Genomic DNA, 16,098 nt, shown 5'->3' with positions numbered 1-16,098 from the left:
TAGTTTCTTTCATACAGAGGTGCATTACTTGGGGCATGTGGTTTCCAAGGAAGGAATAATAGTGGATCTAGAGAAGATAAGGGTTATCATCAAATGGAAACTCCTAGAAATGTGGATGAGGTAAGATATTTCATGGCACTAGTAGGTTACTATAGGAGGTTCATCGGAAACTTCTTTCAAACTGCATATCCTATTACATCATTGAAGAGGAAAGGTAAGAAGTTTTAATGGATAGAAGAATGTGCAGCATGTTTTGAGAAATTGAAGTGATTGTTGACAAATGCTCTAGTTTTAAAGATTGTAGATCCGGACAAAGAGTTTGTGGTATGTACAAATTATTGCAAGAGAGGACTTGGTGTAGTTCTTATGTAGGAAGGAAAAGTCGCATGTTATGAATCAAGGAAACTAAATGAGCACGAGAAGAACTATTCGACACATGATCTTGGGTTGGTAGTGTTCATCCATGTGTTGAATATGTGGAGGAACTATCTTCTAGGAAGGAGTTTTATATTGATGAGTGATCACAGTGGATTGAGGTATCTATTTGACCAATCGAATTTGAATGTCATGCAAGCTAGATGGTTGGCCACGATTAGTGACTTAAAATCTCATATCACATAAATTAAAGGTAAAGAGAACAAGATTGCAGATTCTCTTAGCAGGATGATACAAATAAATCATATAGCAGTTATGAGTTTTTATGGTACATATTTACAGGATCGGATATTGCAGGCAAGAAAACAAGATGACAAGTACATGGAGCTTATGCACAAGCTACAAAAAGGTACAAGTGATCAGGATATGGACTATCATCTCATAGAAAATGGCTTGATCAGAGTTAGGGATAGGATATTTTTGTCATACAATAGTGAGCTCAAGAAGACTATCTTGAAAGTTTCATGTGAAATTGTATTCAGGTCGCCCAAGATATCAAAATACATTGACAACGGTGAAAAAATTCTACTATTGGCCAAATTTGAAGAGAGAATTGGTAGAGTTTGTGCTTAGATGCTTGGATTTTCAACATGTATAATAAGAGTGTAAGCATCCAAGTGGGTTACTACAGCTGATTCTGATTCCAAAGTGGAAATCGGAAGTCATTTCCATGGACTTCATCATAGATTTGCTGAGGACATGTAGACAACATGCTTCTATCATGGTTTTGGTGGAAAGCTTAATGAAGGTAGTGCACTTCATTCCAGTGAAGTCCACTTATTCAAGTAGTGATGTATCATTGGTATTCATCAAAGTGATCATATTGCATGGTGTTTTGAAGAATATTGTGTCAGATGGGGATTCCAAGTTCACTTTGAAGTTTTGAACAAGCTGTTTGCAGGTTTGGGTATACAGTTTACCTTTAGCATAACTTATCATCCGAAGACAAATGGATAGACTAAGGGTCAATAGGATATTGGAGGAAATGTTGAGGATGTATGTGATGCATCAACAAAGGAGATGGGGAGAGTACCTTCCACTGGTTGAGTTTTCTTACAATAATGGTTACCAGGAATATTTGAGGATGAGTTTGTTTGAGGCACTCTATGGGCAGATTTGTAATACTCCCATCAATTAGAGTGATCCAGTTAACAAGGTGTTGATAGTACTGGACATGTTAGCAGAGATGGAATAGGAAATGTAGGTAATCAAGAAGAATCTAAAAGTGGCATAGGACATGCAGAAATGTTATGCAGATAGGAACATGTTATCTAAGGGGTTTTAGGTTGGGGAACAAGTGTACTTAGGCATCAAGTTGAAGAAGAGATCCTTACATCTTGGATCATGTACCAAGATGGAACCTTGGTTTTGTAGACCTTTCAATATTCTTTAAAGGATTGGATCAGTAGCCTATCGACTTACACTTCATCTAGCAGTGAAAGTCCATGAATTTTTCCATTTGTCATTTCTTAGGAAGTATGTTAAAGACGTTGATCATGTGACTGACTGGTCTGTATTATAGGTGGAGTCAGAAGGAGAATTCCAGATGGAACCTTAGTGCATTTTGCAAAGAAACATGCTCATGCTCTGTAACCAAGAAATCGAGTAGGTTAAAGTATAGTGGAAACACTTTAGGCCCAATGAAGCTACATGGGATATGGCGGATCAAATGCAGGATATGTGTCCTTCTCTATTCAATAGTTGAGTGAATGATTTTGATATATGTTTTGGTGTGATGTTTTGGTATATGTATATATTTATATGGATGTAAAGATTACATGAGTTATGTTATCAATATCTAATAAGTGGTATGGTTGTTATGTCATTATGGTTGTCATGTTGTTTTGTTGTCATATTGGTTTGCTTCTTAGAAGTTTGATCATTGTAAATACTTCATCGAGCTAAGTTATAAATATCCATGGGAAATATTTTTTTTTAGTGGTCTTGTTGGTTGTAGGTTTCATTGAACATCAATGATAGTGTTCCCCCAAGGGGCAGGGTTTTGTAACAACCCTGGTCAAAAAAATCCATGTAATAAAGTTAATAAAGGCAAAATAAAATGTTGTTCATCGAACACGTATTCCAAGTTGAATGTTGGGAAAAAACATAGTGATGGGGATCACTTGTGATTAATTAATGGCTATGGTAATTGGCAAAGGAAACGAAAAATACTTTAGTTAGGGAAAGTGACATTTATTGTCATTTTATTTATGAAAATAATGGAAATTAGGAGGAAAGGAAGGTGAAAGGTCACAGGTTGCATGTGAGGAAGATAAAGGAAAATAGTGGAAAATGAAGAAAATAGATGTCTCATTCATAAAAAAAGGCTTCTCAAGATCAGTTCACATACTTTTGTCAGTTTCTTTTGGCATCTCTCTCTCGCTATTCTCTCTCTCATACTCTTGCTTGGAGCACTCTTGGAGGAGTGTGGCATACTTGGGATTGGAGCAAGAAGGCAAAGGAAAACTAGAAAAGTGCAAGAGGACATCGGGATCAAAAGCCATAGTGGGTTTTTCTTGTAGGTACCAAGTTGCATACATGATTTCCTTACTAGTTTTCGAATACATGGCACATGCATGTGGTTATTTGGTTATGATATGTCATTAGCATGGAGGATTGACAATGGATTTTCTTAGCCTTTCCATTTCCTAGATAGCCATGGTACTGTGGGTTTTACTTCTTTTTTTATGGTTGGTTCTCACATTCCTTTGGTTGTGGGTTGAGATTTTAGATCCTAGGGCCTTGGTTATAAAAACGCTTTGGAAACCCTGTAATAAATTGGTTGAGTTACTAGTCCTGGAGCCTTGGTTGGAAAAACTATTTGGAGCCCTTGGTGGGTTGAGTTACTAATCTTGGATCCTTGTTTGGACAAATGCTCTAGAGCCTGACAACAGTTGTGGGTTGAGTTACTAGTCTTGGAAGCCCTGGTTGGAACAAACACTCTAGAGCCCTAGACAACTTGGGAATAGACCAATCTAGTGATGGTTAGTAGTGTTTGACCATGAGGTGGAATCACTAGTTGAGGGTTGAGGTGGCTTGGCCTCTGGAAGCCCTGGTTTAGTTTTGTTGGATTTGTTTCATGATATCCCACATTCATGCTTGGAATATGTTACAGGGGTGACTAGCTGAAAGAGATATTTGGTTCTACCCAATCTATGGTTAGGTGGTTCGTGGAAGTCCCATACCTGGTCAACCTATGCATTCATTAATAATGGTTCCTTCTCCTTGGTATTTTATGTGTAAATGTATTGGTTCATATGTCGTTTTTATGGCTATCATATCCTTGTTATTTCTGTTGGTTACATGTTGGTTATGAGGAAGTTTTATGACAGTGATGATGTTTGGCTCTCATTATGTTTTGATTAATAAATGAATGTACAATGAATATATGACCTAAAAGATGATAATTCAGCTATTATGATAAGGAATCAATGCTTGTTAATGAGTCTCAGATAAGTATGAGACCCATATGCTCATATCTGATGTTATGACCTATAGATTGCATATTTGTGACACATTTGACAAAATTTCTGTCATGACTAGAATGTGTCTAGTCAAGTCCTTGATCAAGTTTGTTATCAAAAGCATTGTCTTCATGTATTTTATTAGTTTTGGAAGTTTCATAGAGTTATGGGAAGTGACTAGGTCCTAGCCTTGGAAATAGCCTTAAACTGTGCAGTTGGAGGCATAGCACTGGCAAAAAAAGTCTACAGTCACACTCAAATACGCTCATGGGAATGACTCGGGGCTCTTTGTCACTTGGACTGCTTGGAAAGGGAGCGAATGGGGCTCTAGTTTAGAAAAATGTAAGTTTCCTTAGGGGTTGGTCACTTGGAAGGGTTGGTTAGCTCTTGGAGGTTCTATAGCATATGTGGAAGGTCATATTGGTATTTTCATGCCGGTTCCACCTACTTAACTGTACTTGGGGAGTTGAATCAGAAAATGGTAACTCTTCATCACATGTTTACCCAGGAAAACAGGTTACCTTGGGTAAATATGGGCGGAGGGTATTACATATTATGATTATTTCATATGTAACAAAGTACCTTGTAGGAAGGGCCCACTATATAGGATTTCATTATGCTTTAATTCTATTATTCCATTTTATGTTTGTGTAGTTTAATTGTAGTTACAATTCCAAATTGTGTAGTGTGATTTATATTTACAAAATAATGTTTTATTGAAATAATTCTTTTATTTCTAAATGATTTTTCTTAATGACCCTAATAAGATTTGTGACAATTCCAAATTGTGTGGTGTGATTTATATTTACAAAATAATGTTTTACTAAAATAATTCATTTATTTCTAAAGAATTTTCTTAGTGACTCTAATAAGATTTGAGACATGATTTTGGTTTCTTTTACACAATCACAGAGGTTATCTATTAAGAATATGATGCTCTAATCCATAAAATTTCATGGATATTCTACTGGACGGTATGTCACAATAGATATGATAATAATATATTAAAATACTAAATTTTTACAATATTACAGTTTTATTAAAATTCTAGATCTGTAGATTTAACTGTAATTAGTGCATGCATGAGAATGGAAATTATGCAGAAAAATAGAGAATGACAAAATAAGCTCTCACACACACATAAGACACAATATATTCTCTTTGGGAAACCCTTTCGAGAGAAAACCCAGCTAGAAGGTGAGGTCGCTTCACTCTCTTTCTCTATTTGGAAATATGGATGCAGGTACAAAAACTAATGTCTATGGTGCTTCCGGGAAAACTAGTGTCTTTTGGATCTGCTAGCCCTCTAGGATTGGCAGCTATCTTAGAATCAAACAATAAAAGCAATTTGGGATTTCCTCTATGTATGATAGGTAAGAGAGAGGCAAAGGAACCAACCTGAATCTTCTGCTTGACTCCTTGCTTGATTTCTCTCCCCCTTGATAGAGCTTGCAACTCTTCTCCTACTTATCCCACTTAAAGAATACCTGTAGAGGCAAAGTAACAAAACACCATCAAAGCATCTCGATCTATTATATCATAAGCATTGCAGAATCATAAATACAATGAACATACAATGGCATTCATAAATAACAACATTCACAAATACACGATTGTATGGAGGAAAACTCAAAGAACTTTATTAAAATAGAAGGGAGAATTACAACCTAGCTGTCTGATCCAGCATCATCCTCCCAGCATCAAAGCCCTCTTCACCTCATGAAAAGCAAGATCACCCAACAATACAATGCTCCTTCTCAATGACAAACTATCAGCACTTCCTTACAAATTACAAAATTCTAGTTTCTAGATCTCTGAGATGAGAGATCCATTTATAGATGTCTGCAAGGGTGTGAGTCATCTCTGGGTTTTTTATTAGTGTCATTCCACTTGGATATTTCTTGGATCTCTCACCCATCCCTAGGTGAATTCAGAGAGGCAAGTGTCATAGGAGAAGTTTCTAGAAGATTCCATGAGCATCCACTTAGCAAACTGTCTTAGACATTTGTCCATTCTTGCTCATCGCACCCCACAGAAGGCCTCTTTAGTATGCATCACCCTTGGCTAGTGTAGGAGTGAGTATGCATTGTACCTTGACAGTGCAGTAGTCAGTATGGTCTAGTTTTGGCCAGAACTTTCTTAGTGGTTTTTCAGGTGGAACTTCTGGGGAATGATGTAATCAATTGACCATGATCCTTTAGGGTATGAAACAACACTTTTAGGGTTAAAAAACCCTTGGTTTATCGACATATAAGATTGGGGTTTCAATGCCCAAATATGTCTATAACAGTTGCCCCCTAAAGCATGAAGTCGTAAATCTTTTGATGTCGGGTGAAATTCTTTATCATGAGGATCTGAGGTATTCGACCTGGAAGGTGACTTGTATAAGATACAATACAATACATCATCACAATATAATTTTCCATGATCTAGCTGAGGTGGGCATTCCCATGCTCAGCTTTATAAATTCATTTTCATGTACATAGAACAGATAATCGTCTGCAGTTGCAGATTGGTGATTCTTTATATGTAGAGTCATCATCCCTTAGCTTGGATGATCATCTGTGCAGCTTTTGTGTACATTTTATGTCTTTATATTCCTGAATATATCGCAGCCCGAATGGATGAAACTAGATCTAGGGTCTTCAAACTCATTCAATCTTCACCCAATGTACAAGTCGATCCATGTGAAAAGATGTCCTGAAGTCAAACATGGATAGACATCGCCTGATTACCAGCCAATAATGTAAGCTGTTAACAGACGCGAGAGGAATCACCGATAATGATAATGACCCTCAAGGTACTACAGTACAATTCACGTGGTGTGAATATATGATCTGATGTAGAACACCATGCAAAATCTTTTGGTCAAAGGCCTTTGATGTATACCTATTGTTAGAAGTGAGAAACTTGCCATTGAGGCATGCAAGCTTCAAAGTACTGAAAGGGTTGTTTCTAAGTCAACTTCTTGGATAATGAGCTAATGTCGACAAGAAGTGACCCGTCGTAGGAGGGCCTTAATGTATCCCACATCAATGACACGAAATGAAGCAAATGATTTTCTGGAGGTGAAAAACGATCTAACGATACAAGGTTCAGGAATGGCGGTCATGAAAAATGGAGGGTGAAGGTATCGCAGTGGATGGGGCATTAACTGGATGGTGAATTCTCTGAATGACTTCTCTTGAATATATCAGCAACACTGAGATGGATTGGTAGCGTTAACCCCAAAAATATGGATGGTATGGAGGACCAATGGTGATATGACCGGTGAACGAAATAACCCAACCCGACTCAATCATGGTGATGGAGTGAAAGTGTCATGTTCAAGAGCGACCTACTACCAATAAAATTCTTTAAATTTTCTTCCCTTTTTCCCCAGTCATTTCTGACTAGTACCTCTTTATTTTTGTCAAGCTTGAGAAGGATAACATATGCCTGTTCTATAATTTGCCCTTCGAGCAAACCTGTCACTATGTTTTTAAGAAGCCTTGCAACAGTGAAACTTGTTCTTGTCTGGGTGGACAAGTTTGTCGCTATTGTTTTAACGAGTTTAACGACAAGGATAACTCGGTCCTTTTCATGTTTAGAGAGTTTGAAAAGGGACGAAAAGGAAACTCTAGTAGTTCTTTTTCATAGAATAATCCCTTAAGTCCGAAAAAGGATAAAATAATACAAAAGGGATGATTTTTCGATAACTTTAGCGAGCCGAAAAGACAAGCGCTCAAACTTTTTCATGAGATAATCCCTCAGGTCCAAAAAAGATTAAAATATACAGGAGGGATGGCACTTCCCCTTACTTTAACGAGCTAGAAAGGCCAATATCTCGACAATCTTTTCATATTTAACGAGTCTGAAAAGAGTTTAAAGGAGACTCATTTTTTAGGAACGAGTGGTGTTTTATGGTAGCAACTAGTTCTAGGTAAGCTTGGAACTTCTCAAAACATGGTGATGTGAAGAGGGTGGCTAACAAGACCACTTGCCGTAGCTGTTCCTCAAAAAAGGTAAACAATCAAGTGGAAGTGTATGATCAGCCAAAAGAATGGAGGTGATGGAAGGAACACAACCAGGGTTCAAAAGGTTGATATTATGGCAATCACAAAGGTTATTTATCGAAGGTGGGTTGATTTTTTAACGAGCTTGAACTCTGGGGGAACATATGCTTAGTGGTAGGTTTATTTTTTAATGAGCTTGAACCATGTGATAACATTGCTCATAGTGGTAGGTTTATTTTTTAACGAGCTTGAACCATACGACAACATTGCTCATGGTGGTAGGTTTATTTTTTAACGAGCTTGAACCATACGACAACATTGCTCATAGCTCGGTTCATTTTTTAATGAGCTTGAACCGTGGGATAACATATGCTCAGGGGTAGGTTCATTTTTTAATAAGCTATAACCATACGATAACATATGCTCAATTTTCTTTTTATGTAAGCTAGAAATGACAAAGATAAAAAGCTAGAAAAAACTAAAAAGCTAAGGAACTACTGAGGTTAAGTAGGATGGTTTCATTAGTAGTTTAGACAAAACACTTCCTTTGCTTCGTTCGCAGAGCAAACAAAGGTGAATGGTGTGTTAGACCAATCACCTAACCTAAGAAGTTTAAATTTAAAAAGCTAAAAAGCTAAAAAAAATGAAATTTGTCGTTTTTAGTTTGCATAAAAAGGTTTGCATGCCCCCAGGCATCGAGAAAAGGAGAGTCTCCAGTAACCATATGGAAATCACTGCGGTTAAGCAGGGTTCTTTTTGTCAGTGGTTAGACAAAATACTTCCTTGGCTTTGTCCATCAAATAGACAAAGGTGAATGGTGTGAGATAACACTTCCAATCACATAACTTATAGGGAAACCTATCTTTTCAGCTGGGTTCGTCTGCCAAAGCAGACAAGGGTGCATGCCCCCTAAGCTTCGTTACATTCACCAGACTACTCGCAGTAATTAGGTGGATGGAATGAAGGTTGAAGAGACATTCTCGATGCAAAAGGACCATTTAGGGATGATGTTTGACTTGAATTTTTTTTTGAACCGGGAAATGAAAGCTGGTCAATAGTGACCATTTTTCCTTCATGCGGGAAACACATCACTGAAAAGAGTGTTGAGACAACAGCTTCCATGTTGTAAACATAGTCACGCCCAAGGAGTAGATTGTAATATAACGGTCCTTGGACTACCATCACGTTCAAGTGAATGGTTTTCCTTCTCAAAGTAATCGGTAACTTAGGAAGGATCCCTAACGGTCGACTGGTTCCTTTGTTAAAGCCTGAAAAATTTTGAGTAACAAGCATAAGTGATGGTGAACCAAGTGCTTTCCAAGAAATTGAGGAAAGGATACTCATTGATGCCCCTTCATCTATGATAGTGCCAGACACAATAATTTTTGTAAACTTGTACTATGATCCGGAATGGTACATTAGAAGGAAGGCGAGATCTTGCTAGTCGATTCCAATCAAAGGAAGTGACTAGACTGCTTGGAGGGGGTACCGAATAAATGGTTGAATTAACCCCTTGAGTAGCGGGAACTGGGGGATTCTCTTCCTGTTGTGAAGGAACAGGCGGATTGCCCCCAAGTTCATCAGACTCTGAAGTAACAAAAAGAATTTGAACAATATCGTTCTCACTCTCTTTGGGAATGGTATCATCTAAAGGTGGATCTTTTGAAGGTAAAACTGGGTCGACTACCATCTCAACCTATGTACTTTAGTCCGGTATGGACTCAGAGGATTCATCTTCAATGATAGGTGCTTCAACTGATGGTTGAGTTAAGTAAATCAGATTTTCAACTAGTAAAGGACTTGGGGAGAGTTTCCTGTATCTAGATGGAAGTCACTGCGCTGAAGCAGGATGGTTATGCAAGGCTCTATTGGCCTCATCCAAAAAAGGACAATGGGGAAGGGTGCAGTCCCCTTCACATAGTCTACATGGAGTTTTGACCTTTCCTTTCTGAACTTCGCTATTACTAGTTGATGGTGTGCTATCAACATGATCACCAGAGGTTGATGACACCAGATGGTGCGAATGGGGGGACCATTCTCTCAAGATTCGAGGGATGCATGGACATTCTCGATGAAAATGGTCTCCCCTACAAATTATGCAAGGAAATCTGGGAGATTTAGTGTGCGGATTTTCACCAGATGATTCATGGTTGCCCCCTTACTTAACTGACTTCTTCTTCTTCTTCTCCTTCCCTTTCTTCTTCTTCTCATCTACTTGGTTACTAATATCACTATTTTCACCAAGCGAAGAGGAAGAAGGGGAGGTAGAAACAAATGAAGAAGAATGCGAAGGGTCAATTTCAGTATCAACTGGTTGTTGATTCGATTGCCGAGGAATCACAGTATTTTGAATGATAGAGGTTGAGAATAACCATACCGGCAGACCAATTGTGATTCCTGGAAGGGACAATGTGGCCATATATAGAGCACCAATATTTCCCCAAGAAGAAAATGGACTAGGATTCCCTTCAAGAGGGATTCCATGCTTGGTGGACTCCATTATCTCAACCTAAGATTAATGAAGGAATAGGGATGTTATTCCGAATTAAATAAATTTTAAAGACACTTTGACACAAATTTGCTTTTTCAATTTTTAATAGTCAAGAAAAAGCTAAAGATGACTCTAGTCCCCTTCGATTTTTAATGAGCCTGAAGTGACAAGTGCTCAGATGGACCTTTTCTTTTAAGGAGTCGAAAAGGAACAAAAGTGACTACTCTGGAAATCTAGATAGAGGGATTACCAAACCAATCGCAAAACTGCAATATACACCTTGGTGATAAATTAAAGAGAAATTACCAAGGACTTATGTACAACAGTCAATCTTCCCAAATGCTATGTTCAGTGCATTGCGATCGATAGGGCGACAAACACGGCTTCCTATGGATAAAGGATATAAGCCTATTGTTGTCTCCCAATATATACTCAATGGTATGGGGAGCACAAGTCCGTGCTAGCACTTTTCGTATCAAAGAGGAGGAATCACCCAACCTTCGATGAAAACGATAGTTACTAGATTTTACGACACCGGAACACGTCTCTAGCCTAGACCCCTAAATGTGTTGCATTAGGTTCCAAAGTGTTGTTAAGTTAATTGAAATTTATTTTAGAGTTGATCTTGTTTAGAAGTTTACCTTTCAATGGTTCGCCACGTGATGTAGATGTAAAATTCCTAAATGAAATCTACAATGATAAACAATCGTTGTTTATTTTTAGCAATGAAAATCCTAGCTACTAAGCAAAGAAGATTACGATTCTTTCAAACAAAGAGAAAAGAGCACACACTAAATGCACTTTTCCTAAATAATTTTTCACACACAGTCTAAATGCAAATGAAAATGCATGTATTTGTTTTTTGTTCCCTTTAATGTGAAAAATACCAAAATGGAAAACTAAGTAGAGCAAATATTTGAAATATCTTTACTCAAAGTGACATTTCGACAATTTCTTTTTCAAAATGGAAAGGAAGACTAAACAACACTTTTCAATTTTGAATATAAAATTCTTTCGACACTTAAAATATTAACAAATCAAATCAAATGCATGACAAAAAGTTCAATCAAATACCTAGAGAAGGAATAATCAACATGACACTTCTCTTTTTGACACAAAAATGACAGTTACGACACTTTTTGCACCAAACCAACAGATCGATTTAAGTAACTTTTCGAAAAAGGATTGTAAATGATGGGAAAATACATAAAAACATTTACTAATCCTAATCAATGGAGGCTGAACAATGTAATGCAAGCAAGCTTCAGCAATGAGATACTGTTCATAAGCAGTAAAAAACAACTAAACAGAGCTGAAAACAAAGACAAAAAACCCCAAATTTCAAGGAGAGAAATAGGCTCAGTCAGTCATCGCACCTGGGCTTCACAGAAATAGGGACGCATCACACCTACTACACTCGGGAAGTGTGATGCATACTGGCTTCCAATGATAGATAGTGCGATGGGCCAGGGAGCGCAACTGAGGGGTTTTGGCTCAAATTTGCAGCTGATTTCAGTGAGTTAAGCTAAGCTATGATGGACAGTAAAGAGAAAAGTATAGGGGTATGATCTTGAGAGGTGAATGAGCTACCAAAAGAGCATCTAGAATGCTTGTAAGTCAGATGTTCAATTCATAAACTAAACTGGAGATTGACTGAAGCAGCATTCATATACTTTGCAACTGCAGAGCAAGAGCAGTTCAAAGGCTATCTAGCTAACTTCAGGCTCCGTCTATAGATTATAAAGCAAACAAAAAAACAAACTATTCGCTCCCCAGTGAAGGTGCCATTTTGTTTCCTGGAAAACTAGTGTCTTTTCGATCTTCTAGCCCTCAAGGATTGGCAGCTATCTTAGAAACAAACAATCAAAGCAATATGGGTTTTCCTCTTTGTATGATAGATAAGAGAGAGGCAAAGGAACCAACCTGAATCTTCCGCTTGACTCCTTGCTTGATTTCTCTCCCCCTTGATAGAGATTGCAACTCTTCTCCTACTTATCCCGCTTAAAGAATACCTGTAGAGGCAAAGTAACAAAACACCATCAAAGCATATTGATCTATTATATCATAAGAATCATAGAATCAGAAATACAATGAACATACAATGGCATTCACAAATAACAACATTCACAAATACACTATTGTCTGGAGGAAAACTCAAAGAACTTTATTAAAATAGAAGGGAGAATTACAACCAAGCTATCTGATCCAGCATCATCCTCCCAGCATCAAAGCCCTCTTCACCTCATGAAAAGCAAGATCACCCAACAATACAATGCTCCTTCTCAAAGACAAACTATCAGCACTTCCTTACAAATTACAAAATTCCAGCCTCTAGATCTCTCAGATGAGGGATCCATTTATAGATTCTGCAAGGGTGTGAATCATCTCTGGGTTTTTTATTAGTGTCATTCCACTTGTTGTTCTTGGTTCCACTTGGAGATTTCTTGGATCTCTTACTCATCCTTGTGCGAATTCAGAGAGGAAAGTGTCATAGGAGAAGTTTCTAGAAGATTCCATGAGCATCCACCTAGCAAACTGTCTTGGACATTTGTCCATTCTCGCTCATTACACTCCACAGAAGGCCTCTTTAGTATGTGTCACACCTGGCTAGTGTAGGAGTCAGTATCCATCGCACCCTGATAGTGGAGTAGTCAGTATGGTCTAGTTTTGGCCAGTTCTGAGTGGTTTTTTAGGTGGAACTTCTGGGGAATGATGTAATTAGTTGACCATGATCCTTTAGGGTATGAAACAACACTTTTAGGGGTTAAAAATCCCTTGGTTTATCGACATATAATATTGGGGTTGCAGTGCCCAAATATGTCTATAACATATGGCTTGTGGGCTGCTACAATGCACATATCCTCTCTGTGTGCTCTACCTCCTATCTCTCCTAGCTATATTTGCTCAGCTATGGAACAAAATTCTCTTGAAAGAATGGAAAATGCCTCCTCCTCCTGCTGGTCCAGTTATAAGACAGTCTGATAGGCTACTAGATGTTAAGGTTGATTACTTCAATGCTTAACTAGAGTTACAATATAGATTCTTCTAGAGTATTTTATGTCACAAACATGTGGCTAGACCCTTTTCCATGAATAATGGGGGCTAACACAGCATCCTCTTGAATTATAAGTGTGAAAATAGGAAGGTCAACTTCTGAGTGGTATAAGTTTTGCATACAGACTTTATTTGACACAGTTCTTGTGCCGTTGGAAATATATTTTTGTGTAGAACAACATGAAAAAGTGTGGTGCTAAAGTGACAATGTTTCACCCCAAAGAAACATCGTTTGATGCCTCAAAACACTCCTAGAACATTTCAGACCTCGTTTTTCTAAACTGAGTCCCTCGAGTAAAAAAAATCCCATGAGATGATTCCCCAACCATTTCCACTCCAAATGCATCAAGATGGATAAAAAATAATATAATGATCTAATCGGATCATGCTCTTGCCTAATTATAAAGACTACAACATTTCACTTGTTTAGATTAAAATTGTTAATTAAATGTGAAGTAGACTTGAATCCTAAGTATAGGCTATCTTCTGATAGAAAACTAACTTATATATATATATATATATATATATATATATATATATATATATATATATATATATATATATATCTATATATATATATATATATATATATATATATATATATATATAGTTAAGCATTTTTTTAACCAATTATATTCAATGGTTTAACACAATTAAATTACTTAACACATAGAAAATACACCCAAACCAAACCCTTGTCTATCTCAAAGCCTATTTGTCATAACCCAAAATTTAATATTCATTAACATTCACATGATTAATCTGTTGAATGAATTGATTATTTGAATAAGAGTTATGCCAATACAAAGAAACCTTCCCATAGATAATACGTACAATGACCATACATCTCATTGTGGTGATCCTGTGACTAGAAGGCATGAACTAGTGCATAATTGAGCTTGCAATGAATGGGGAGCGCTACAATAATGCATCGACTATATTTGCAAGTTTAAATTCCTTGAGACGTTAAGGACCTATTCAACAAATACTCAGAGAGCAGTGTGCAGATAATGGCTTAGTACATATATTAATGATATATATGACCAATAAGAATAAATGATGGTATAATTTTTTCATAATTTTATATTTTTTTATTAAATTTATTTTTAGAAAAAATGTCAAATCTTATATTCCACCAATTACAAATAAGAAATATTAAATATTAAATATATTTTTTATTTCTTAAAAAAATCAATTTTATATATAATAAATTACAAACACTATTAATAAATTCCAGAGGTTCATGTACGAGTTCATGTAAAGGTTCCTGTATTGATCACAGAGAAGAAACTCAATGAGAGCAAGATTTACGTCTGAATCCCCAGCAGCAAGTTGGTATCAGATCCAGTAACGCCTGGTTCATTACGTTTAGTACTCAAACTCTATAAGTCTCTAAAATGGATAATTCTAGAATATCAGTCTCTTTCAGAGAACTTGAAGTTGAAGAACAAGCTGAGGAAAACCCATTAAGAGATATGTTTGCTTCATCATCTAAAAGGGTTATAAATTCTACAGAACTTGAATACTTTGAAAGTCAGCCTGCATCTAAGTAGTGTCTCCCCAGTATCTCCTCGTCAAAAGTATATGCTGACTTATCTATGTTCCATCTTAAAGTTGTAACTAGAATATATATGAAAGAAAGTATTAGTCAAATACAAGAGAACTCAGATTCTGTACAAACACTTTCTCTTCTTAACATTAAGAAAATTCAGGCTGAAGCCAAAAGACTGGGAACCAAATATTTGCATCTGGGGTGCATAAGGGTAGGGATTAATCCCTTAGTCCATAGAGGACTAAATACTTTTGTTCTTTCCACAGTTAGAGATCTGACACATAACAAGTATTCAGATTCATTGATAGGAGGAATGGTTGCTCCATTATAAAATGGACCAGTATACTTTGTTTGTTATCCCAAATTTTCTATATATACATTTGATGAGCACATCAAGGATATTTTACAACTGCATATTCAAAAAACAGGGTTTGATATGAAGAAAAAGAGAAATAATATTGCCATTCAAACTCGTGGTTGTTTTAGACACACAAATACCCTCTATCCTGCAGTTCTCCATGCTCCCAGCAAAGAATCCAAATCTAGTGTGGTTGTTCTAACAGATACCCAGAATCAAAAGTTAGAACATCAAATTATTAAATGGGAGGACCTAAGTTTCCCATAACATTGGTTTGTTGATAACCAAAAACCTCCAAAAATGCAAAAGATTACTTCTACTGATATACAAGAAGGACCATCATCTGATGTAGTATCCTTTCATAGAATATCTATAATAGATCGCAAAATGAACGATTTAGCTTGCAAAGCATCATTTATGAATATTGATCCACAATTAGCAGATACTGCCAATTATTTTACACCATCTGTAAATTGCCCTTATATAGATCTATTTGAATATGCCCAGATTGTAAATTTTTCATCATTGCATGTCATTTTCCTAAGCTGCAATCAAAAGATAAATCTTAGTAGCCTTGCTGATTATGTTATACATCAAAACCACCATCCAAGGACAGGAGTATCTCCTCCTACAACTTCTATCACTCCGTGTCCAAATCCTAAGTGTTCTGAAATACCTTTGCCTCATTATATTGATCATGTATTAATGATTCATGAGCTTCCATATTTGGAAAATGAAGACCCCCACCT

This window comes from Pinus tabuliformis, chromosome 6 (genome assembly GCF_031772625.1).
Source record: "Pinus tabuliformis cultivar Carrire ecotype Pingquan chromosome 6, CPIR1, whole genome shotgun sequence".
NCBI lineage: Eukaryota > Viridiplantae > Streptophyta > Pinopsida > Pinales > Pinaceae > Pinus > Pinus tabuliformis.
Note: the sequence above shows the minus strand (reverse complement) of the source record.